Genomic DNA, 27626 nt, shown 5'->3' on the forward strand with positions numbered 1-27626 from the left:
AAAATGAAATGATTTCAAACTGCATGAACTGTCCCGTTCAATGGTCCTGTTGCAAACTGCCCCTCCCTACCCGGAGGTACCGGTACCATGTCCCCCACAGTTTCTTCACTACCTGCTACCCACATGTTCTTCCTGTGTATATAAGCATGGTATATCTGTGAGATCGATAGTGACAACCCACACTATTAGATGCATTCTTGGCATTTGTGATAAACATAATGGGTCAAGTGATGTTTCATACTTGTGTTGCTGGGGAAAAGAACAACTTGACTTTGATGAAACTTAAACAGACTGAACTTGTACAAGTCCCACAAGTGTAGAAATCTTGAGACAAAAAGTGTCACACAAGTCGGACAGTGTTGCTGACCGTTGACTTATGTTTATGCATGTGAAGTAAATCACTGATGTCTGCAGCTTAACCTTCAAAATAAAAGTACATTGTATTTAAAATGTTTTACCTTTGAAATATCTTTTGTTTCCAGTTTAACCATCATGATAATTGGTAGCAGTATTTACAGAGTGTTCTTTAGATTTGTTCATTTCAAGTAATGTCAATCATTTGTTCTTTTCTTGCTGCAAATATTGCAAAATTGCTGATGCAGCATTAAGCAGTATTCCCTCACTAATTATGTGTTGTATTACTGTTGAATTAGGCCCAATTATGTTATTGTGTTTGTCAGTACCATATCCATTCTCATGTGTATCACAAAAAAAGTAAGCATCCGTGAATGTCCAGGTGAGAATATTGATCTTCAGTAACCCATGCTTGTAAGAGGCGACTAATGGGATCGGGTGGTCAGGCTCGCTGACTTGGCTGACACATGTCATCGGTTCCCAATTGCGCAGATCGAAGCTCATGCTGTTGATCACTGGATTGTCTGGTCCAGACTCGATTATTTACAGATCGCCGCTATATAGCTGGAATATTGGTGAGTGCGGCGTAAAACACAACTCACTCACTCACTCAAAAGAGTAAGCATCTGAGACCAGCATCCTTTCAGGCTTTCCTCCCACCTTGAGCTGGAAATGTGTGACAGAACTTGAATAATATGCAAAGAGTTGTGAAAATGTCCACATACACAATTGGGGTACTTGTATCTGGGTTTTGATTCACATAAAACATGCACCAGTTGAACCTTTTGTTAAAGAGTGCAACCTCATAGTTGTGTCTCGGACTTTGTGTATAAGACCTGGTGCAATCAAATTGCTGAAATCTGTGTCTTAAGGTTTTTTCAGGTGAAAAGTGTGACTGATTGTCTCACATGTTGGTTTCTGAATTGAGACCAAAGTTTAACCCAGAAATCAGTTCATATGATATTTTAGTGCACTCATGAATATCCAGTTTCAAGTCAGTGTTAGATGTCTTCAAAAAAGCACTTGCTCCATTTCTGAATCCTGAATATTGTAGGAAGCTAGCAACCAGTGTTTTCAGATAAGTATAATGTTTATACTTAGGTACAGGCAAACCATGTTATAAAATGCCTCTTACCGCCCTCATGTTGCTGTCATGTACATTTATCCATTTTTTAACTTGGTTCATCATGAAACATCTCTAAAGATCTAGGTATTCTGTATTTGTCAACAACTAAGGGAGGTAACTCTAATTCATGCTACTGTTATGTAGTGGCCATAACATTTCCGTGTCTCGTGCTGGGTTTCGAACCAGTCTGACAACATGTCTTCATGACCAATTAGGTTAACCCCATCTGCAAGCTGACAAGGTAAGGATGTCATCTGTGGAATGATGTCACTCCCTGCTACAATTACAATCCCGCCACTAAAGGGCTTGATATTTTATGAGTGGTTCAGTCATTTGCTGCCAATGACAATCACAAAAAATAAAAAGAATCAGTGGCCCACCTGAGATTGGGGTTACATGACAACTGAGTCCAACCACGACCATTCCTTATCTTACAATTCTTACAACTGGCATAAGGTACTGACGACCTATATTCTGACCCTTAATTACCTCACATATTAAGGGCAACTTTTTCAGTGTCTGAAGAACTGAAATTGATATATTAATTTGCTAATAGTTATTGCAGCTTGTATATTTCCAGGATTTCTGTTTCTACATTTAAGACTTAAAAACTGTATAATACCATCTCAAATGCAGCAAAGCGTTTTGCACAGTGTGCCAGCCAACAACTTGCGGTTTATGAGGAGGGGTAATTACTTTACTCTTTACCCAACAGGAAAGAAATAAAAATTCCTTTCGTTTTTGCAAGAACGTCTTTTCATATGCGCCCATCCTCATACAAAACAATTTTTACGTAATTACACGACAAGTGCATATGTTCTGAGATCAGAGCATATGTTGATTTCATCATATACATGTCAAATATTGTTACACCATAACGATACATGGGTTTAAGATAAGCCAGATGCAGTTGTCTCCCTTACACAGTGTGAACCTGTGATGTGTATCACACATGCACATATACAAGACTCGCAGATGGTGAGTTGGATGTACGTCGGCATGTAGATATATTACTGTTCTGTAATGCTGATTTATTTCTGTTCATGGGATAGGATATTTTATCCAGTGTATTGGATATCCAGATTATGGTACAGAAATATGTGTGTTATACTGTGGCAGTGGGTTGTAAGTTTGGTGCAGACAATCTGAAGTGTTGTAAAATCTTCCTGTAGGTGTACAATATATTTTTATTTTCTTAACAAATGTAAGATGCACATTAGTGTTAACGTTTAAAAAAAGATGTTGTCATTCCGATTACCCGTCCGACTCTTGAATTCTGGTGCCGACCCTATTATTTTTAAGCAGTGTGAATAAAATAAGCTTTCAGATACCATTGTTTTTTCCCCAGCACCCACGGATATCGGTCATTCTGATAGGGAAAGTCGACATGATGGCCGCAAGCTTGATTAAATAAATATTGATAAATGTGTTATTAGTTTGTACTTCACTTCTAAAGAAATGTAAAAAAACCCCAAAATATCCTACCTACATACCCTAAATTTTAAAGAGCGCAACACTATTTGGTATGAATTTTACATGTCAAAACAGATATGTATGATCTAGAATGATGTATCTCTTCCATTTGTTTTGAAAACTATATACAGTCAGTTTTTTCATAACAATGCTAATAATCATCATAACATTTAAACAGTTATCATCATATTCAAACATTTCTCTGAGCAGTCTGGGAAATTATGTAACTTTAGAATTGTACAAGTAAGTCAATTTCTTTGACGTAACCAATTATTATATTAGGATATGTAAGCTTGTAAAAATACATGTGAATTTGATTAATTTACAAGCAAAAATCTGATAAACAGCAGTATAATCACCACTTTCCAATTTTTATCACTCATTTGAAAACAGGTTGACAATTGCAAATAAGTTTTGTCTATCTTGAATAAAGTTTCATTAAGACATGATAAGTGCAAGAAATATTGTCTTAGTGATGGAATGTACATGTAGCTTCAACATTACAAGTTACACTGTGTCATCGTGCATGAATAGACGTGTAGCTTCTTAATTACTGGTAACACTCTGTTATTCAGGAATATATTTTATAGGGGTGGGTATTGCAGAGAATTTTCATATTGCGATATGTTGCGATGCAAAAGCTTATATTGCGATATGTATTGCAGTATATTGCAAGAACGGGGTTTTTTAACAATAAACTACTAATGATCAAGTTAACGTTTTATTTATAAAGAAAAAACACAATAAAATCACTATGCTTCATTAAGCTTTAATAAAAACTTTTAATCATGACAAAATAAGAATATAGATAATATTTAAATGTAATTTTCACCACGATCATTCCCACCACCATTACCACAATTGCCACAATCATCAAGGTTTCCGAGTGTTACGAAGTTTTCCGAATACAAGTCAAAATACCGGTTTTCTATCAGCGTATCGCAATACGTATCGTTTTCATGTCTGAACCAGTTAATACCGGTAAACCGGTTATATTGCGCAGCCCTAATATTTTAATGATTACTAACCCGTGGAGATCCAGGTTAGAATTGATTTTCAGTAACCCATGTTTGTCGTACGAGGCTACTAACGAGATCGGGTGGTCAGACTTGCATATCATCATATCCCAATTCCGCAGATCGATACTCATGCTGTTTATCATGGGATTGTCTGGTCCAGACTTGGTTATTTACAGACCGCCGCTATATAGCTGGAACATTGCTGAGTGCGGCGTAAAACTAAACTCACCCACTCACTCATAATTACTAGAAACACTGTTATAGTGCAGGAATATAGTTTCATATTTGCTTGTAACACTGTTATGTGAAATTTGCATCTCACTAACAGTCAAAAACATACATATGGATGAAGTCTGAATTAGACTGTGGATGAATACTGTCGGTATACTGAATCAATTATATTAGCATAACATGCCTGACCCAGCAAACATAAAATTGGTGAAACATGCCTGCTTCTGTGATGAAATTATGAAACAAAATAGGACTGACTGAAATAGAAATATTAATGCTTCATATAATGAGGTATATTTAATTGTAATAAATATTCCTGAGGTGAAAGGCTTTTCAAAAATTACTCTTGCAAAGAGAATGTACAATAGACTTAAGAAGATGAAAGGGAATATTAAATGACATTAACTAGACTGTGTGTGTATGGTCAGCGCGATGTGTGACCACCCTTGGAAATTGTGTTACAGGTTGGCATATGGAAGGCTGATGCATGTTATGTATACACTATGTATACACTGTATATACCATGTGTATACATTCTGAAAAATCTGTTTCGCGACTGTTGATATTTCACCTTTCATTAACAACTGATATGACATAAAAGGAGTATATACATGACTGATAGAGATATTTTGGTGGCATGGGATATATTCCAAAATACTGACTAACTTATTAGTGAACAATGGATAGAGTTCTAGTGACGTTTCGATGCAGTTACTAACACCATTATCAACATTGCTCATATTTAAAGTAAAGAAGTTGTACATCCATCGAACTCTCTCTGTTGTTCACCACACCAACTTCTAAATGCCACTCAAAGAAGTTAACTTTTTAGTGTACCAGCCATATCATTTACAAGAACGTTCAGCTCAGGAAGTTGCTGTGGGGTACCCTTGTGGTTAACGTATTCGCTCGTCACGCCGAAGTCCTGGGTTCGATTCCCCACATGGGTACAATATGTGAAGCCCATTTCTGGTGTCCCCTGCCGTGATATTGCTGGAATATTGCTAAAAGCAGCGTAAAACAATACTCACTCAGTCACTCAGCTCAGGAATACTTGAGTATCCAGACAGTCTCCATACTGAGATGATTAATACCATGGGTGCATTCACAGTCGTGACTTCAGTTGGACTCAAGCTAACACAATCCAAATAACATGATGCAACATGTACATGCCCAATCATGTGTCGGTATTCTTGCATGATCGAATGACCTTAATTTCATTTAACATTTACCTATATAACTAGCAGTTGTAAATTATTAGGCTTGCCTCCTTCTTTTAATAAATTGACCTTTTATGATATCCTATTGGATCTTGTTTTATTAAACTGTGCATTTGGCAATCTCTGTTCATATGTTTTTTTAATCGTTCCTTCAAATTACTTTTGCAAAAGATCATTTATCACTGTATAGAAAAACTTTATGGATAACAACTTCTTAAATTCTTAAGTTCGTGAGTGTGACATTTTGATACAGATATTTGTACCATCGTCAAGCAACAATTTTGGGGCTGATGGCGATTTTGAGGATATTTATATGAAAGAACATACTCTGAGTCCTTTCTAAAACATCACACCAAAATATCCCCCTAAATATTCATAATCGACAGATATTTATGTTAAATGCACATATCGTGTAATCATCAACAAATATTTATATTTGAAATAGGAATTCCCACATGCTTATTTTGAACTTGCTGTTATGATTTTACCTGTGCCACAGGCATTATAAACAAGGAATATTAAACTGTGAACGCAATCATCTTGCCTAGTACAATTGATAGATCCCATTTACAACACAACGCCCAACAAACCTGACAGTACACAAACATTATATAATGGACGTGGAAGCACATTAATGCTGTGTGTTATGTTACATGATGTATATTCATGACAAAATCGGTTTCAGAGTTGAAATCAATCCTGTTTGGATGTTTTTCAAAGCAAAAATGTCCCTGCATAGAGTGGAGATATTCGCCTAAGTTTATTGACAGTCTCGTATTGCCATTATTAATGTTGTTCATTCATCAGCCGTAGAGGATGTGTGTTATCTTCGTCTAGTTTTCCTCCGACTTTCGACACAGACAAAAATCAATACTGCGTGAACTATCCTACCAATCACATGCCACAACCGAAAAAAGCTGTCACGGAGAGAGTACTGACCACACTCTACGATTACCTCAATACAGCTATCAAGTAAATGGACTAAGTGTACACTGGACGGACATTTCTATTTATTCTTCGAACTGAGACATGCAATTATGTCGATGAAGTTGGCACACCACGTTTGTTATATCGATCGTGTTAAATTCAGATTCTGCTGCAAATATCTCCATCAAAGTCCTATGACAGTTTGGTTTGTGTAAATCCATCTAAATGGTAGATAAACTAAACAGAAAGCTTTTAGCAGCTCGGATGAAAGAGTATGGGATGCTGGTATTGTGACAGGTACGAACCAGTGTGGATACATCACACAACACTGTAATTGACAAGCATGTGTAAGAATCCAGACTGTTCATGGTAGAATACTGGCCATAGTTTACCATTTACATTAAACATTGATGTTGCACTGAACTTAAATCCTCAAGGGCACCTGATAATTGTTTGCACCTTCAGTATTAATCATAAGTTGTCTTTCACATTGTGTTTTGATAGATTTCTTTTGGTATTTGATATATTTTACTCCCATGGAGGGTGGTGGGGTAGCCAAGTAGTTAAAGTGTACGCTTGTCATGCTGAAGACCCGGGTTCGATTTCGTACATGGAGACAATGTGTGAAGCCAGTTTCTTGTGTCCCTCGCCATGATATTTCTGCAATATTGCTAAAAGTGGCGTAAAACCTTATTCACTGCTCCCATGGATCGTGTTTATTTGGTATTTTAAGCAAAGGGGTAGACGTTTTACCTGACAGGAAGGAAGTCGTCTGTGGGATATCGCCATGAAATGGCTACAACTGCACTAGGGTTTAGGCATTTGAAATGCCTATGTCCGACCGTGAGTGTGCGTGATTTTAGTTTTATGCCATTTTAGCAATATTTAAGCAATATCATGGCAGGGACACCAGAAATGGGATTCACACATTGTGCCCATGTGGGGAATCGAACCCGGGTCTTCGGTGTGACGATTGAATGCTTTAACCAGTAGGCTACCCCACTGCCCCACGATCTCCAAGACTACTTCAGCTGTCTTCATCTTTAACTTACCTAACTTTGTAATATTGTATGCAGCGAGCTGTCTGCTTTGAGAATTGCCCATGCTGTAAAAAAAGAGAAATACCAACATGGTTATTAGTTAAAAATAGATTCCGGTGAAAACCTTATAACATGAATTAATTTCTACATGCTATAAATTAGACTCAACACATAGCTTTAACTGATGCACTGCACTGACTGTGATATTTTGGGGGATTGGGTTGTACTAAACACATTCTGTTCATGAGAATGCATGCAAACAGTAAGTGCTCAGGTTTTACATAAAAAACAGTTGCTTTGCTTTTGTGTCCAGAGAAAATAATATACATTTTGAAGTGCATGTTTCTGCTGAAAACAATTTGTGGCATGTGTCATAAACAAATGAGCATGTACACAATTTACCATCCCTGCGATAATAGTCCGGAAACATTTATAGAAATTAAAGGGTGAAGCCTTGTTTACATTTGCTTTGTGGACGGCCAACTCTGAGAATTATCGGGAAAGAAAATAAATGTGAAAAGCTCTTTTTTGTTCAAATTCTGAAAACTGCAAACCTACGTATAAGATATCGACTCAATACATAATGGCTTCAACTGCAGCTGGAATATTGCTGAGTGCGGCGTAAAACTAAACTAACTCACTCACTTATAATGGCTTCCTTCATATTCACTGCAGACATTAAAACATTGTGATAGTTTTTGATGATTAAAGACAAAAATCTGAAATGTCTTCTTTGTATTTTCTGTTTACATTTTGCAAACAAATAATCTATAAACAAAGAGATAAACAGCTTTGGCATAGGTATGAAGCTGTTGACAGATGGAACACTTGCTACCATTTTATAACTCTGTGAAATAGATTGGTTAATATTTTCAGCAGGTGTTGCTCTGGGCATTCCTCCATGTATAGGATCATTTATCATGGTGGTATGAAGAAAATAGTTCTAAACGTAACCTTAAATTCCATGGCTGACCTTTGACTGTTTGCATTAACTTCATCTGTTTTACTTGGATATGGTAACTTTCTCTACAGGGTCTTTGGATGTCTTTACAGAAGGTTGCATTGCGTAAACCATGAGCAAACTTTGACCACACAGTCAAAATATAGGATGCATGGGTTGTTGAGTCAGTCAGCTGTTAGGTTTCTGAAACAGCGCACTTCATTCTTAACTTCGTTGCTTAGGATTTGTAAAAATCAACATCCACACTGAACAGGTAACTTCCCTTTTGGTGGACACCCTATGGGTCCCAGTAATGAAGGGATATATAAAATATTCAGCAACCATATTATAAAAGTCGTGATGCTTGTTCTGTAAGGGGCACTGATCACTGGATGCTACAGGACACTGATTATTGGATACTACAGGGGCACTGACCATTGGATACTACAGGGGCACTGATTATTGGATACTACAGGGGCACTGACCATTGGATACTACAGGGGCACTGACCATTAGATACTACAGGGGCACTGACCATTGGATACTACAGGGGCACTGATTATTGGATACTACAGGGGCACTGATTATTGGATGCTACAGGGGCACTGACCATTGGATACTACAGGGGCACTGACCATTGGATACTACAGGGGCACTGATTATTGGATACTACAGGGGCACTGATTATTGGATGCTACAGGGGCACTGACCATTGGATACTACAGGGGCACTGATCACTGGATGCTACAGGGGCACTGACCATTGGATACTACAGGGGCACGGACCATTAGATACTACAGGGGCACTGACCATTGGATACTACAGGGCACTGACCATTAGATACTACAGGGGCACTGACCATTGGATACTACAGGGGCACTGACCATTAGATACTACAGGGGTACTGACCATTAGATACTACAGGGGCACTGACCATTAGATACTACAGGGGCACTGACCATTAGATACTACAGGGGCACTGACCATTGGATACTACAGGGGCACTGTCCATTGGATACTACAGGGGCACTGACCATTAGATACTACAGGGGCACTGATCACTGGATGCTACAGGACACTGACCATTAGATACTACAGGGGCACTGATCATTGGATACTACATGGGCACTGACCATTAGATACTACAGGGGCACTGACCATTAGATACTACAGGGCACTGACCATTAGATACTACAGGGGGCACTGACCATTTAGATACTACAGGGCACTGACCATTGGATACTACAGGGCACTGACCATTGGATACTACAGGGCACTGACCAGGGGATTACTACAGGGCACTGACCATTAGATACTACAGGGGCACTGACCATTAGATACTACAGGGGCACTGACCATTGGATACTACAGGGGCACTGACCATTAGATACTACAGGGGCACTGACCATTGGATACTACAGGGGACACTGACCATTGGATACTACAGGGGCACTGACCATTGGATACTACAGGGGCACTGACCATTGGATACTACAGGGGCACTGACCATTGGATACTACATGGGCACTGACCATTAGATACTACAGGGGCACTGACCATTGGATACTACAGGGGCACTGACCATTAGATACTACAGGGGCACTGACCATTGGATACTACAGGGGCACTGACCATTGGATACTACAGGGGCACTGACCATTAGATACTACAGGGGCACTGACCATTGGATACTACAGGGCACTGACCATTGGATACTACAGGGCACTGACCATTGGATACTACAGGGCACTGACCATTGGATACTACAGGGCACTGACCATTGGATACTACAGGGGCACTGACCATTAGATACTACAGGGCACTGACATTGGGGCACTGACCATTAGATACTACAGGGCACTGACCATTAGATACTACAGGGGCACTGACCATTAGATACTACAGGATACTGACCGACCATTAGATACTACAGGGGCACTGATCATTGGATACTACAGGGGCACTGACCATTAGATACTACAGGGGCACTGACCATTAGATACTACAGGGGCACTGACCATTAGATACTACATGGGGCACTGACTATTGGATACTACAGGGGCACTGATCATTGGATACTGACCATTGGATACTACAGGGGCACTGACCATTGGATACTACAGGGGCACTGATCATTGGATACTACAGGGGCACTGACCATTAGATACTACAGGGGCACTGATCACTGGATGCTACAGGACACTGACCATTAGATACTACAGGGGCACTGACCACTGATCATTGGATACTACATGGGCACTGATCATTGGATACTACATGGGCACTGATCATTGGATACTACAGGGGCACTGACCATTGGATACTACAGGGGCACTGACCATTGGATACTACAGGGGCACTGACCATTGGATACTACAGGGGCACTGATCATTGGATACTACAGGGGCACTGACCATTGGATACTACAGGGGCACTGACCATTGGATACTACAGGGGCACTGACCATTAGATACTACAGGGGATACTATATTGGATACTACAGGGGCACTGACCATTGGATACTACATGGCACCTGCACTGACCATTAGATACTACAGGGCACTGACCACTGACCATTGGATACTATTGGATACTACAGGGGCACTGACCATTGACCATTGGATACTACAGGGACACTGACCTGACCATTACAGATGACCACTGACATTGGATACACTGACCACTGACCATTGGATACTACAGGGCACTGACCACTGGATCATTACAGAGGGATACTACAGGGGCACTGACCATTGGATACTACATGGGCACTGACCATTGGATACTACAGGGCACCGACCATTAGACTACAGGGGCACTACATTGGATACTACAGGGGCACTGACCATTGGATACTACATGGGCACTGATCATTGGGCACTGACCATTGGATACTACAGGGGCACTGACCATTGGATACTACTGAGGGGATACTTTGACCATTTATTGGATACTACAGGGGCACTGACCATTGGATACTACAGGGGCACTGACCATTGGATACTACAGGGGCACTGACCATTAGATACTACAGGGGCACTGACCATTAGATACTACAGGGGCACTGATCATTAGATACTACAGGGGCACTGACCATTAGATACTACAGGGCACTGATCATTGGATACTACAAGGGGCACTGACCATTAGATACTACTGATTGTTACCACAGGGCCACTGATCATTACATGACCATTAAAAAGTGCAATTTTGAAAAAAATCCAATTTACATTTCTCTCATCAGAACCTATGATTAATACATCCTTCACTCTAAGATATGACTTATTTAAGACCATGTTTATGATACATGTATATTACATCTATCAATAAATGTCTTAACCTTTGCCTTACTTTCCTATGTGGAAATCTTGAAAAGATTTCAAACGATTCCAAAACCTAAGAGGCTGCATCAAGGTAATCTCATCAAATGTCAGTGTGTTGACATAACATGTCCAATCTCTCAGTACAGCACAAGAGATCTGAGAGTCTTCTCTTTCAGCACCACAGTTGCTCAGGAATGTGGAAACGTCAGATATATGGGAAACCAAACCACTGTTTTAATAGAAATAGCGCCTGGCTAGGTTCAAGATGTTGGGCTGTATCTCCGTTATTGATTTCCGAGAGTACAGTGATCTAGCATTTTAAACATTAAATCTGTCAAAGTTGTAGCTGAACAGTTTTGAGGCCATCTTTAGAGTACTGGAACTCTTCTCGTAGACCTGCCGACAGGCGAATTCGTAGACAATGAACTTTATATCTATTTCCATTTATCAAGTACGTGTGTGAAGTGCTGTTGATATTGTCTGGTGTTCCTGTAATACCGGGGTTTTACTGGATGGGATATTGTTTAATCTGGGGAATGCCGGTGGGTGGATTTAACTCTGGGAATGAGTGTTTTTGAGTTCAAAGCTTGTGATGCCAGAGTCTGACAAAGATTCATTGTTGTATTCTACAAGTCCGAGTAAGGCTTAGTATTCCGGAGATGGGCAGATATCAGTGGGGATCTGCTGCCTGGTTTCATTGGCTTTTGCTGAATCTGTGATCATGTCATCTTAGGTGGAAATATGTGAGGAGTCTCTCAAAATAATTGAGGAAGTCTGAAATTTGTGTCACTTGTGAATACATATAAAAAGTTGGATGTGTGATTTTTTTTATTTATTAATGATGGTTTTTATTTGAATTTGCTTCTGTTCATTGCTGATCAGATGAAATGTTGATACCAAGTGTCACTCTCACCATACTCTTGTTGACACCATACCCGAAATGGTAAATGTCTAGTACCTTCATCACGTCTACCTTTACTCCATCTTCAAACTGACAAACTGTGATATAACTCAACTAGTATTCAAAGCAGGGTTAAACCCATGTCTCTCTCACTCACTCACTCACTCACTCACTCACTCACTCACTCACTCACTCACTCACTCACTCACTCACTCACTCACTCACTCACTCACTCACTCACTCACTCACTCACTCACTCCAATCCCCCTTACTTATTTGATGTAAAAACAGTTTTGACATCGGAAAATGTACTTTGAATAGTTCAGTTAAAAGGTTCTATTACCAGTGTATGAAATAAGCGAAAAATCCAGCCAGACATCAGGGCTGGTAACTTCAAAATGTTACCAGACCAAAATGGGTTTAATCAGACCAAATATGGTGAATTTACTCAGATGTATGGAACATCTAAAAAATTTATCAGACCATCGGGCTGGCTAGCTGTAAATTTAGACCGTCCGTCAGAAATCTGGACTGTCTCGGGCGGTCGGACAGGCCTTATTTCATACACTGCTATTACTCTCTTGGTTTGGAAGCAGAACAAGAATTTAGTCGACTGAGCCACACTTAAATTGGATAAGTTTATACTTTTCACCTAACTTACAGCCCTAGTAAATTAACAGTAAAAACACCTCTGGTGGAAACACCAGAAATTGGCTTCACATATTGTACTCATGTTTGGATCCAACCTTCGGCGTGATGAGCAAACGCATTAACCCCTGGGTTACTCCACCACCCCAATTTACTGGACAGTTACTAAGAGACACACACAAAAACTTCTCTTTTATGTGCCCTTTAAACAACATAATGTGTGTTTTCTATTTCTTAAATAAATATTTGTTAATGTTTAGAAAAAAGATCAATCCTCATGTTATTAAGAGAAGCTTCCTGTAAATATTATCAAAGTACAAATTATGTTTTTTGATTGGAAATTTAATTACTGTGAACATTATTTTATGTCAATTTTTTATTTGGCCCAGCATCAACCCTGATATTTGTATATTTCATGTTTTGTTATTATAATTTGTTATAGAATATATGTAAACGAAAGCTAACAATAGTTTGCCCTGGTTTGTAGATCCACTTTCGAAACTAAGATGAATGAGTAAATAACTTGATATATTCCACTAATATCATGGCAAAGGACACCAGAAATGGGCTTCACACGTTGTAGCCATGTAGGGAATAAAACCCAGGTCTTTGGTATGATGAGCAGTCACTAGGCTAACCACTAGACTAACTCACCACCCAGCTAAGATAGGAACCCTGAGATATTGTCATGGTTACACAGCCAGCAAAGAGCGGTTTCATCACACTTGACCTAGTATTCTCTTCTTGTTTTGGCACAAGTGAAATCTCTCAGACTATCAAACTCTGACCTTTAAATCATTGTATATTTTGTTTTCCCAGAATAAGTCATCTCCCAGTGGGGCAGAGGTTACATTGCAGTGGGGAATAGTCTTTCAGAAACGTTTCAGTCATGTCTGAGAGTTTAGTCTATGGGAGTTATTTTTCTGCTTGACAAATTTTCTTGTAGAGTTCAACTATATTGTATCTACGTCATGACCAAACTAATACTTTTTAGATGTGGAATGAAGGTGAAACGCCTGAGCCACAAACTGCAGGTTGTGATAGGATAGTGGTAAGTCTTGTTGACTATTGAGCTGGGATAATCATGTTTCAGTGTTAGCCACGAAGCTGGATAGTCCTAATTCTTAGTAAACCACAGAGATTCGATAGTCATGAGGCTCTGTTAACCACAGAACTAGAATAGTCGTATGTATGTCATATGTGATATGACCGTCATAAGTATATGTTAACTATAGAGCAACAGGCTTAACAGTACAGACTAAACTGTGCAGACTAAGCTGCAGACTAAACTGTTTGGACTAAACTGCAGATTACCGGTAAGCTACTGACTAAACTGTACGGACTAAACTGTGCAGATTAAGCTACGGACTAAACTGTGCAGATCAAGCTGCAGACTAAACTGTGCAGATCAAGCTGCAGACTAAACTGTGCAGATCAAGCTGCAGACTAAACTGTGCAGATCAAGCTGCAGACTAAACTGTGCAGAATAAGCTGCAGACTAAACTGTGCAGAATAAGCTGCAGACTAAACTGTGCAGACTAAACTGCAGATTACCGGTAAGCTACGGACTAAACTGTATGGACTAAACTGTGCAGATTAAGCTACAGACTAAACTGTGCAGAATAAGCTGCAGACTAAACTGTGCAGACTAAACTGCAGATTACCGGTAAGCTACGGACTAAACTGTATGGACTAAACTGTGCAGATTAACCTGCAGACTAAACTGTGCAGATCAAGCTGCAGACTAAACTGTGCAGACTAAACTGTGCAGATCAAGCTGCAGACTAAACTGTGCATATCAAGCTGCAGACTTAAAACTGTGCAGATCAAGCTGCAGACTAAACTGTGCAGATCAAGCTACAGACTAAACTGTGCAGATTAAGCTACTGACTAAACTGTGCAGACTAAGCTGCAGACTAAACTGTGCAGATTAAGCTGCAGACTAAACTATGCAGATTAAGCTACTGACTAAACTGTGCAGATTAAGCTACTGACTAAACTGTGCAGAATAAGCTACTGACTAAACTGTGCAGATTAAGCTACTGACTAAACTGTGGAGACTAAACTGCAGATTAAGCTTCTGACTAAACTGTGCAGATTAAGCTACAGACTAAACTGTGGAGACTAATTTTTAAGCTGCTGACTGAACTGTATGGACTAAACTGCAGATCAAGCTACTGACTAAACTGTACAGACAACACTGTAGGCTAAATGTACAGACGAAGTTGCAGACTAACCTGAATGTTAAACTGTACTGACAAAACTGCAGGCTAAACTGTGCAGAATAAACTGTACAGGCTAAACTGTGCAGACTAAACTGCAGGCTAAATTGCCTATGCTAAACTGCACAGAAAAGGCTGGCTTCAGAGGTTTTCAGGAAGCAGTATTTTATTACTTTAACACGAGCAAGTCTTTGACCCAAGCTAATTTTCTTGGGAGATGCAGACAAAATCAATACAAGCATATGGAACAAAATTCATCTTGGGTCACAGTCTTGCTTCCAGTTACATTTTCGCTTTTTTCATCCACTTTGGCCATACTTATATATTTGATCATGCAAGACAATAAATAGAGCTGAGGTGATATGAGGAATGAATAAAAGTTATTGCAATTCTGCTGCTTATTGTTGGTTGTTTAACGCCACACTCAGCCATATTCCAGCTTTATGGCAGTGGTTGTAATTAATCGAGTCTGGACCAGACAATCCAGTGATTATGAGCATTAATCTACGCAATTGGGATACAATGACATGTGTCAACCAAGACAGCGAGCCTGACCACCTGATCCCATTTATATAATAGTCGCCTCTTACGATAAGCATGGATTACTGAAGACCTTGTGATACCAACCTGAAACTTCATGGGTAACATAACTTTTGACTATCATGACAAGCATAGGTTGCTGAAGACAAGTTCTAAACCGGATCTTCACATGTAGCTATAGGTGTGTGTGTGCGTGCGTGCGTGCGTGCGTGCGTGCGTGCGTGCGTGCGTGCGTGTGTGCAAGCATGTGTATATCTGTGTATACAAGTAAGGAACCAGCCCACTCCAATACCATTCTGCACTTTCAGACCCCGGATAATGATTCCAAACCCTTCATGTCGAGCAGCAGGCAGGGTGATAACAAGCACCTTTTTTAACCTCTTTTGGTATGATATGGCAAAGATCAAACCACAGATGTTCTGTTCTCGTGGCAGATGCTCCGACACTAGACCATGTAGGCTGTTGATCATGCAAGAAGTCCAAGCTCCAAAGTGTAAATGAATCAAGGATCTTGACAATTTCTTGAACATCTTTTATCCTATCCGATATTCTCACATCAATATTTCAGAGTTTTAAGTTACTTTAAAATCTGACTTTTGAAAATTGCCCTCCCTCAGCCTTTAAGATACATCACTGGAACTAATTATATAAATTGGTTTGACCTTGTATAACTTCTGAGAGAGTTTTGCATTGCAATGTCATGACATCATGTCATATGATGTCATGACATTGTACCCTTGAGACAGCGTGTGTAATGTACATGCGAATGGATGCTCTTTTGATGAAGACCTACAGACATTGGAACATGAATTATTGAACACTTTTCTAATTTGAGCAACCTGTAAGCAATCCAAGCTGTGGAAAAAAAGACCTTTCAGACACCTAAAATGTTTAATTGTGTATCTGAGGTCCTCTCATTGGATTGCTCCTTGAGAGATGTCAATCGCAAGATAATCACCAAACTTGTCGATTTCATGCACCGCATTTCCTTTGGGGGACACTTGTGATTGGAACTTGTGTTTGTCTGAGAAGTGGAAGAGGAGTGCTTCACTGCACTGATGATGCAAGTCACTAAAAATACATGGGTTTGCAGTCATTGTTTTCTCTGTTGTGCCAGAATCATGATTACAGATCTTGCTTGGGATACTTGGTCCTTGGAAATTGAGCGGCTGAATGGATCACGTGATTAGTTTGGCGGTTTGGTTGATTGCATATCATCACGCCCAAATTGGATCATCGCTGCTCGCAATATTGAGCACTTGATTGTCTGGTCCAAACTTGATAATTTACAGACTGTCATCAAGCTGGAGTAATGCTGAGTGGGGTGAGTGAGTGAGTATGGTTTTATGCCGCTTTTAGCACTATTCCAGCCATTGCACCCATGTGGGGGGAATCAAACCGGGTCTTCGTCGTGATGAGTGATTGCTTTAGAAACTAGGCTACCCCACCACCACCCGAGTGGGGTGTTATTCCAACAAAGAAACACAAACATGTTTATTCACAGATTGAATACTGCTGTTCTGCATCTTAAATTACGTGTCAATGTGCATACTAGATCATATTGTGTATCTCATCTTCGTTCTAATTGGATGTATACCTGGGCCAATATATCACTGACCTGGCTCAGAAGTTCTCTCAGTCAGGACTGACTGAGTTTGGCTTTACGCCGCTTTTAGCAATATTCCAGCAACATCACGGCGGGGGACACCAGAAATGGGCTTCACACATTGTACCCATGTGGGGATTCGAACCCGGGTCTTCGGCGTGACGAGCCAACGCTTTAGCCATTAGGCTACCCCACTGCCCCCCTCTCAGTCAGGAGGTTAGGTCCCATACTGCCTACAGTTCCAAACTGTCTACATCCCAAACTGCCAACAAAAATATTGTAGGCAGCGTGGGAAATGATTTTTTGCCCTGTAGAATAATGGAACAGCCCAATTGTCAATGAAGAAGGGGTGTGTCGTTTGGAGTAAGGTACTAGTAGTTAATTGCTTTATTTAATGTTGCACGCACAACTAAGGTATTTCGGCGACAGGGTAGTACACTTTTAGGTAAAGAGTCCATACAGGCTCTCAAAAATTACTCTACAACAAAAAAGACCAGATCTAATAAATAACATATACAGAAGAATACTATACCTCCAAAACAAAAATAATCATGCAAATACATTTTATCAGGGTTCCATCACATATCTGAGTCCATGGCAATGAAATGGACATTCTTGCCAGTTGTGAGAATTCTCAGAATGAATTAAGATGTCTTACCAACCAACACTTGTCATTGTTTTAGGCAGAGTGGGAAGACACCATAGAACAGGTCAGTTCATTAACCAAGTAATTAGCAAAGAAAACACACCTTACTCCCCTATCTGATAGAATGGATTAACCCCAGCTAATTATGGATTAGCTATTTAACTGAATCTTGTGGAGGTAACTTAATGAAACTCGAAAAGATCTAGGCAGTTTGCGAAAAGATAAAGTTATTAACCTACTCAGATAAATGGCTGTAAAAAATAAACACTTTGTGTAGGTAACTTCGTGATCATTTGAAAGAGAAATTAATTTACCTACTCAGATTTACGTGTTTGAAAAATCTAGCAATAACTGTTGTAACTATAATTAATCCAAATGTGTTTATTAACCTTTGACTGCTCTTTCCGATCACCATTATGGCAGGCCTTCAACAAGTAGAATATATCACCAGTTCACGATAATCTTTTTCAGTATTTCAGTATCTATTGAAAACAATAAATGCTCTTCAACGAACAATGTCTTCTGTGTTAATTAACTCATTAATGAACTATGCCTCCTGCGGGTACTCTTCAGCAACAGGGCTGTTCCCACTTTCATCGTAGGGATGGGGAAGCACCACCTGTGTGCACTGAACCATTAATTAATGTGTCTCACAACTGGGAGTTCTCACAAATGGGAGGACACCTATGGGAATACACCAGTCAGGAGCTTGAAGTCAACAACCAATTAAAATGCCTCTTAAAAGTTCATAATTGATCTAAATTCAACATTGCAGCCTCACCTGAGTGAGTCTGAAGTATTAATGTCAATCACATGGCTGTTATATGTGATTTCATATTCATAACAGAGTACAATCTGATCTGATTCCCATGTTTTCATCGTAACACATCCAAATGCTGAAGATTGATGTTGTCATGGTAACAATAATGATGGATACAAGTAACATTCAAGAATGATATTGTCAAATCATCGCTCTGCTGAATAGAAATCTAGGAGAGTGCAGCATTAAGCTCTTATAGGAATTTCTAGTAAAAACTAAAGCAATCATTGCTGCATCCCATCCTCTAAAATCATGATAATCAAATAACATAAAATTCACAAAAATACAACAACTCCAGGACAGCCATTTAGTAGAAAAATCTGTTGAACTTAAAGGGTCATACCATTGTTAAAACCGTAGCTGCTTCAAACTCTTCATCTCTCTTGAATAAGATCAATACATCAAAATCTCGCCAAAGCAGATTCACACCAGCAAAACAGTCAACATTGTCAGAAACAAGTAGTGAGAGACAAGCATTCTAGCCTGGAAAGTTTAGTTTGAAAGGAGGCATTACAAGATGGCCGACTTTCAGTAACCGTGTGACCTGTAAAACGATTTATCATTTCATAACCTGCAAGCTTTGTGATTAAATGGATGACCTCTGCAGTGAACATTTGTAAGTTGGTTCAGCGTCCTTTACATGAGCTCTGATCAGAGTGTGTATGTTATTACTTTATTTACTATCTTGTGAAGAAACTTAAATGTTTGCCTGATTTGGTGATAAATTACATTATCATTTCATCTTAATTGTTTGTATTTTTGTTTAACATCATTCGGCAACATTCTAGCAATGTTAGCTGCCATTGAATAATCCAGTCTGAACCAGAGGTTGATATTAAGAGCAACGAACCATGCTGTTGGGTTATGTTCATTATCATTACATCTTAATTTTGTATTTTTTTGTTCAACATCCACTCTGCATAATTCTGGCAATATGTTAGCAGCAAGCCATCTAGTGGCTAATCTTCAAGCAACAAGACATTACTGATGATCAGTGTTGAGGAAATTAATTTTCGTATTCCTTTTCCTGGCAGGGTCTTTCAACACTATTTCACGAGGGACATAAAATCTGTATTCCAAATCTGTTATTCTTTGCATTTTTTTTTTTATTTCTATTTTTTTACTCAAGTCAAAATCTAATGTTTTTTGGGGTAGTACATATAAAAAGGTTGTTTGTTGCAGTTTATGTTAGTTTATGTTTTTCATTCTGTCATTGTCATGCATATGTCCAATCAAATGGATCAGTTTCACCTAGTTTAACAGATTGTTTGATCCATTTCTCCGCCAGTTGAATCGTAAACAGTGTTTCGTGTCGACACGAAATTTAGCCTGAAAGTAAAAGCAACTCATTTGTTACACTCAAAGCATTAAAGGTTTTTGGGCTGGAATTTATTCATACTGTCTGTGAGGGTTATGTTCTTTCATTAATGGATCGCATTGCCAAAAGTTAGGAGCATGTCACCCATCATTGCCAATTGCAATCCTGACGAGCCTGGTCGATTTTTATTGTTTAAGTGTAGCCAAACCAATTCATGAACAGAATTGAGGAATCCGAACTCGTATTACTGCCGTCACCTGTATCAGTTATTGCTCATTAGTGTTACAAATCATTTTACTACACTGAAATATCAGATGTAGTGTCCATTTTAAAACAAGCCAGAGAACACAAATGATGGGAAGGCTGCGTGCCGAAATACTTACCACTTTTGAAAGATTCACATCAAAACATGAGAAAATCTGATGTCCTTTATCTTCTTTCCTGTGGGGTATTAAATTTGATATTCCAGTGATGTAAAGTCATTTGTACAATTATGAGTGTGGTTGAATGTTGCTTTGAATGGTATTCTGGTTGTATTATGAGTCAGGTGGAGTGAGTGAGTGTGTTTAGTTTTACGCCACACTCAGCAATATTCCAGCTATATGGCGGCGGTCTGTAAGTACTCGAGTCTATACCAGACAATCCAGTGATCAACAGCATTTGCATTGATCTACACAATTGGGATATGATGACATGTGTCAACCAAGTTAGCTAGCCTGACCATCCAATCCTGTAAGTCGCCTCTTACAACAAGCACGGGTTACTGAAGACCAATTCGAACCTGGGTCTCTATGGCAAGGGTGGAAATAACCCATTGCCCGACGCCCCAGTCCAGCGTTTTTTTCTGTCGGGCTAGCAAATTTGTATGTCACGCTGTACCGGTGACCAGTTGACTTTCCAATGTTAATTATGTTGTTTATTTAAAAAAATCAACAAGAAAATCGGCTGGTATAGTGGAAGAATTATCAGGGCAAGTGATTTTACATGTGCCACTGTACCGGAGTACACTAGCAATTTTAAAGTTATTTCCACCCGTGTATGGGTCAAGTCTGGTTGAAGTGGATAGAAAGACTGAAGTGATCCAGGGGCTCCTCTCACGAAGCAACCTTTACTAAGGTTAACCTTAACGCCCATTCTTTAACATTGCACTAAGGTTACCTTAGTGACTTACGATCACCTTAGTGCTTTGTGAAAGGAGGCCCAGAGCCCTGTTTCACAAAGCTTTCGTAAGCCTAAGATCTCGTAACTTTTCTTGTATCATTCATACTCCCTATGTTACAGATCTTGGGCTTACGAGAGCTTTGTGAAATGGGGCCGAGGTCTTTAACTCCTTTGGTGAAACCCATGAGCATGGGTATCGCACTGACAATTATGGAAGAATGAAATGGGCACAATGGGATTCAAACTTGTGGTCAATATGAGGAGGGCGATGGGTTAGTCCAGTGGTTAAAGCATTTGCTCAGCACGCCGAAGACCTAGGTTCAAGTCCCCACAAGGGTACCATGTTTGGAACCCATTTCTGGTGTTTCTTCCCTTCTCTCTCCCCCCCCCCCCCCACACACACACACTATGATATTGCTGGAATATTGCTAATAACAGCATAAAACTAAACTTACTCACTCTCATGAACATTCTGCCCACACTATGTAAATGACAGAACCTACAATGCAGTGTTTTAGCAATATTCTATCAGAAACGGGATTCACACATTGTACATGTGGGAACTGAACCCAGACCATCAGTGTGATCAGCTAACGCTTTAACTATTGGTTAACCCATCTGTTGAGAACGGAACGTTCAAGTGGGTTTGTCAAGTGTTATCATCTTTGTCTGTCCAGTCTATGAGTATTGAATTCTCATGGAAATTAAGCATGACTTCCATAGCAGCCATATTGAATTTTCAGACATATTCGAAGACAGAACTGTATACTGGCTTAGAGGATATTAAATTCTAAATTGTCAATAAATTAGTTTTGGCAGGCTATAAGATCACTAGGAAATGTCAGTGTGGAGTTGTTACCAGAAATTAAGTATTGTTTAAGATTGTTCAGAAGCTTCCATTGTTAACACAATCCCCTGGATGTTTTTAAAGATTCATAGGCACTGTACTTGCAGATGAAAAACAAAATCTTGTTACTGTAGTTTTTAAATATTTTTCAGTATTTAGTTTTGATATCTACAAAGAAATACTCTTTTAAAAAAGGATTGATAATTGTATACTTGTCAACATTTTCTAGTGTTCTGTTTGGCAGATACTGGGTTCTATAGAAATTTCTCCAAAAGCTGATATTTAGATTGGCAGATATACAGACTGACTACATACATATTAAAACTGAGCATTGTTTTTAGAAGCAGCGAGCGAATTACTGTAAATATTATTACTCCGACAACTGCCTTTACTTACCCAAGTTACGTACCAATGTTATAAACATTCTTGTAACCAGTTGTCAAGAGAGTCTTGTTATGGCAGATGCTGAACACTGGGTATTGATGAAGCGAAAACTTGTTTGTGCTTTGAAACCAGAGGATGACGAGGAATAGGTGTGTTCCCATCCTGATGTAAACATTACCAGGTGTGCTCACAAGCTGTGTAACTTCAAGCAGAACAGACCCTCACATGTGAGGTCTCAATACTGAGGGTTTGAAATTTTTATGTAACCTGCAAGAAAATTGTGAAATCACTCACATTTCCACACTTAATTCTATTATACCTTTAGAATTATATCTGTATCATCTGTAGTGGAAATAGAAGCTACTGTTGTGATTGTTTCTTTGTATACAAGCCATGTTCAATCCTGCAAGTTATTCATCAGAGTAGGTTCTTCCACTAATTATGTACCTGTGAAAATATGGGTTAGAATTGGTCTTCAGCAATACATGTTTGTTGTAAGAGGCGACCAAATGGGATAGGGTGGTCAGGCTCCCTGACTTGGTTGACACATGTCATCATGTCCAAGTTTTGTAGATTGATGCTCATGATGTCAATCACTGGATTGCCTAGTCCAGATTCGATTATTTACTGACCACTGCCATATAGCTGGAATTTTGCCGAGTGAGGCATTAAACAACAAACAAACAAACTAATTATGTATGCTTCCTTCATACCAAACAGCATAATAAAGTATTTATCTAATGCACTAAAGTGCCTTATCCCAAATAGGAAGTATTACATTCCAATCATGTAAGCGTGTGTTTATTAGCTTTAATTTAAGTTCCAAGCTGTGGAGAAATAAAAGAAGTAAGTCATCATCAGATAGTAATTCCTTTCAAAGTAATGGGTGTCAAAAGAATAACCATTGATACAACCATTGATAATATTGCCTGGGAATAACAATGAAATGTATGCATGGATTAACAGTCATACAACCTATTACAGTTTTGAAAATAATCTTTTAATGGAATGATTGGAAAACAATCTAATCATTATCTGAGTGAATAATTTCAAAATATTCATATTATTTGCAAATGTATTGCCAGCAGAAAGAATATTACCCTTTTCAAAATAGCCTAATTGGTTTTGTTGTAGTATTAAGAGCTGAGTGTGAAGCATTTTGAAACTGGATAGAAAAATACTGTGTTTTTTCTGGAAGAGGAATGACTTTTTACAATGCATTGTCAGTGGTTTTGAAAAACATGGATGAAAAAGGAGAACCATTGTCATTGCAGCTTTTAACTGGGAAATCGGCAATCATTCTGGCAGGTAGTCTGTTTCAGCAACTTAACAAGTCATCAGAACAATGATAGGTTTTTAGGACTCTGTGAAAAATACTCTTTTTCATTGAGCTGCGCTGAGATGTACTGTTTTTACAAACAGTGGTTCATTGCTTATGGTCTCAAATAGCATGATAAGCATTTTGTTAGAATCAGTGGTTCATTGCTTATGGGTTCAAATAGCATGATAAGTACTTTGTTAGAATATACTCCACCTTTATATGAGATTTACAGTATGGAGGAAAAAAACAAAGATCTTTTTTAGCTGAAGATCTGAAGGTTTTATCTGGGATAGTGATCACGAGCGCATTGTCAGAAGAACAATCAACCCCACCTGATCCGAAGTGCCACTCTCGCTCAGCTCCGAGAACTGTATTTCTGGTACATCAATCACAGTCCCGACTTTTTAGGTCAGTTTTAGGTACAAGGTGTCAAAATATGGCGGTAGAGACAGCAGATGGGAAGAAACATGCTGTAGCTCTGATCAGTTCATGGAGAAAGTTTACCTTATGGAAATATTAATCTTGAAGATCTCACAGACATATTCAGTTGTCAGGGAAACATATGTGCTCATTTTTCAACATTTTCTGCCACACTACATTGAAATGCTGAAAGGTTTAATTTTTGAAAGGTTTAGTTATTTTGAACTGGCAGTTGTCCAGAGATGTGTGATTACTGTGTCGATCTGACTTGCACAGAAATATCTTGTCAATCTGTCGTCACTGGGGAAGAAGATTCAGGCGTTCAGGTGGCTATTTAAAAAGCATTTAAATTTTAATTCCATAGCTATTTTTGGCCTAAGTTTGAAATGTTTTCGTTTCGAAATTTATATATGAAATCGTTTTTTCATTTGTTAAGTCTTTCTGGAGAACAGACATGAGATGCTCCTAGGGTTTTGGGCTTTTAGAGATATACCGGGTATTATATTTTCAGGAATATACTGTTGTGAAGGAATGATGGAACTATTGACTTGAGCTAAAGGAACCTGAAGTATTGACGACCCTTTTTGATAAAAATTCCAAACCAGAGGATGTTCATTCCCAAATCCATAGCAACTTGTAAACAAATAAAATTCCTATATTGTCATAAGTTATTTATACTGTTATGACAAGTGTCATGGCTGGGTACAGTGTTGTAGAAGTGGCTTGTGTTGGACGTATTCCAGGATTATAATGACGAAGATATTTTTATGCTTAGTTTTGTATTGCTGCATTAGATCAAATTATGAATACGGTGTGAAGTATATTTCAATTTAACAAACTGTGAACCTAAATACAATCCCAATTTTGAATAAAATAACAAATATTTATCAGTTTGCCTGCAAAGGGCACTTCTTTTAAAATCCTAGATAAATCTTGATTATTGACCTTTCCTTTATGGAGTGAGTGAGTGAGTATGGTTTTACTCTGCTTTTAGTAATATTCCAGCAATATCATGGCGGAGGACACCAGAAATGGGCTTCACACATTGTACCCATGTGGGGAATCTACCCTAGGTCTCCAGCATGAAGAGCGGATGCTTTTACCACTAGGCTACCCCACCGCCCTGCTTTATGGACTGACTGACTGACTGACTGAGTTTAGTTTTATGCCGCTTTTAGCAATATTCCAGCAATATATTCACAGCAGTACCCATGTGGGGAATCTACCCTAGGTCTCCAGCATGAAATGGATGCTTTAACACTGGACTGACTGACTGACTGACTGAGTTTAGTTTTACGCCAGCTTTAGCAATATTCCAGCAATATCACGGTGGGTGACACCAGAAATGGTCATTGTACCCATGTAGGGAATCGAACCTGGGTCTCTGGTGACTAGCCAACGCTTTAACCACTAGGCCACCCCACCGCTTTATGGAACAGGTCATGCTTTGATGATCATCGTAGTGAAAAATTATTTTTGTTGAACAGCACCCAACAATGTTTAAAATTTAAGCAGACTGTTTACTTTGTTCCCAGAATACTAACTCACTATGTAAATGTAGTTGAATATCTGCAATTCAGAAATTATTTTATGAAATAAGACCCAAAATAATGTGAAAATTGATAAAGGCAGTGTATGAAATAAGCCAAAATCCCAGCCAGACATCTGGGCTGGTAACTTCTAAAACTTACCAGCCCAGAAGAGATTTAACCAGTCCTTAAATACTACATAGACAGTGTCAGTGGACACGTTATCTGAATAAATTTTTTCACCCGTCCATCGGGCTGGCTAGCTGTAAAATTAGACCATTTGGCAGAAATCTTGCCAGTCTCAGGTGGTCGGACGGGTCTTATTTCATACACTGATAAAGGTACATATTTTCTTTGTTTAAGTGTTGCTGGCTGCCCTTATTATGTAGAAATCCCCATATACATGACCTTGGTGTATATGTCATATATTCACCAGTGGCGTGTTTCCTTTCACTGTTTCTCTATGCTACATTCCCTCTGTTGTGGAAAGAGTGGCGTATATCAGCTGTTGTTGAAATGTACCTCGCCAGTAACAGAAGTATGGGGTATGCCCAATTCCTTTCCTGCTGTGTCACTACCATAGCTTTGGCTTTGACCCAAGTTTAATGAGTGAGTGAGTGAGCAATATTCCAGCTACATGGCGGTGGTCTGTAAATAATCGAATCTGGACCAGACAATCCAGTGATCAACATCATGAGCATCGATCTATGCAACTCGCCCAATTTTAGTGGCACAATGCTGAGATCTTTGTATATTTTTGCCTCACTCAGCAATATTAAGGCTATATATGATGAAAATGTGCAAATAATCGAATCTGGAACAGACTATCCAGTGGATGACGTCAACCTATGCAATTTAAAGATGAAGTGATAAGCATCATCAATGTGAGCAAGGAGGGTGACCCGACCCTTTTTTTTTTCTTCACAAAAATGGGTTTTGTAAAACTAGTTCTAACTCAGATATCGGATATTTGTTTTTCATGTTGAAAATCATATGGAACATACACTTCATAAGAGATAGTGGAACATGTTTTAGAGACAGTAATTTATGGCTTGGGGGGGTGATGATGATTTGGGGGTTTCACCCATTTTGTTCTGGGAGCTAGGGGTCAGCAATTTTGTACACACGTACTAGGGGGCAGCAATTTTGTGCATAAAAGTATGTTTAAAATTATGCTTAGAAATTATGGGAAGGGGAGGGGTGTCATTGATTTTGTACATGACATGCAGGGAGGGTCACTTATTTTGTACATAAATTTTAGGGGGGTCATTCACATTGTACATGCTTCTCCACAAAGATCATCATCAATCCCCCCTCCCCCCCAGCCATAAATTATGAACGGTCCCTTAGTATTTAAGAATTTTTTAGATGTAGCGGAATGGATGATAAGTGGTCATAAACTGCTGGGGAAAGAAATTCAACTTTCATGTTTGCTTGTGGATGAAAATGAAACAGAACAACAAATAATTATTCAACTGGGATGTATTGTGTCCAGGAACCAAAGTTTGCAACTGTTTACAGTCTAGTAATGTTCCGATATCATTCTAAGTTTTTGTTCAAATCTAATATTCAGGTGCAAATGTTCATTTTTTATTTTACCCAGTGGTCAA

The 27626-nt window shown here is 39.0% G+C and overlaps 1 protein-coding gene across 1 annotated transcript in view; it reads left to right on the forward strand.

Moving 5' to 3' along the window:
* Positions 1–27626, forward strand: part of LOC124288782 (H(+)/Cl(-) exchange transporter 7-like) — a 156780-nt gene that overhangs the window by 12141 nt on the left and 117013 nt on the right. The window lies entirely within an intron of this gene.

This window comes from Haliotis rubra, unplaced genomic scaffold, assembly GCF_003918875.1.
Source record: "Haliotis rubra isolate DU_JTF1 unplaced genomic scaffold, ASM391887v1 Scf424, whole genome shotgun sequence".
Lineage (NCBI taxonomy): Eukaryota > Metazoa > Mollusca > Gastropoda > Lepetellida > Haliotidae > Haliotis > Haliotis rubra.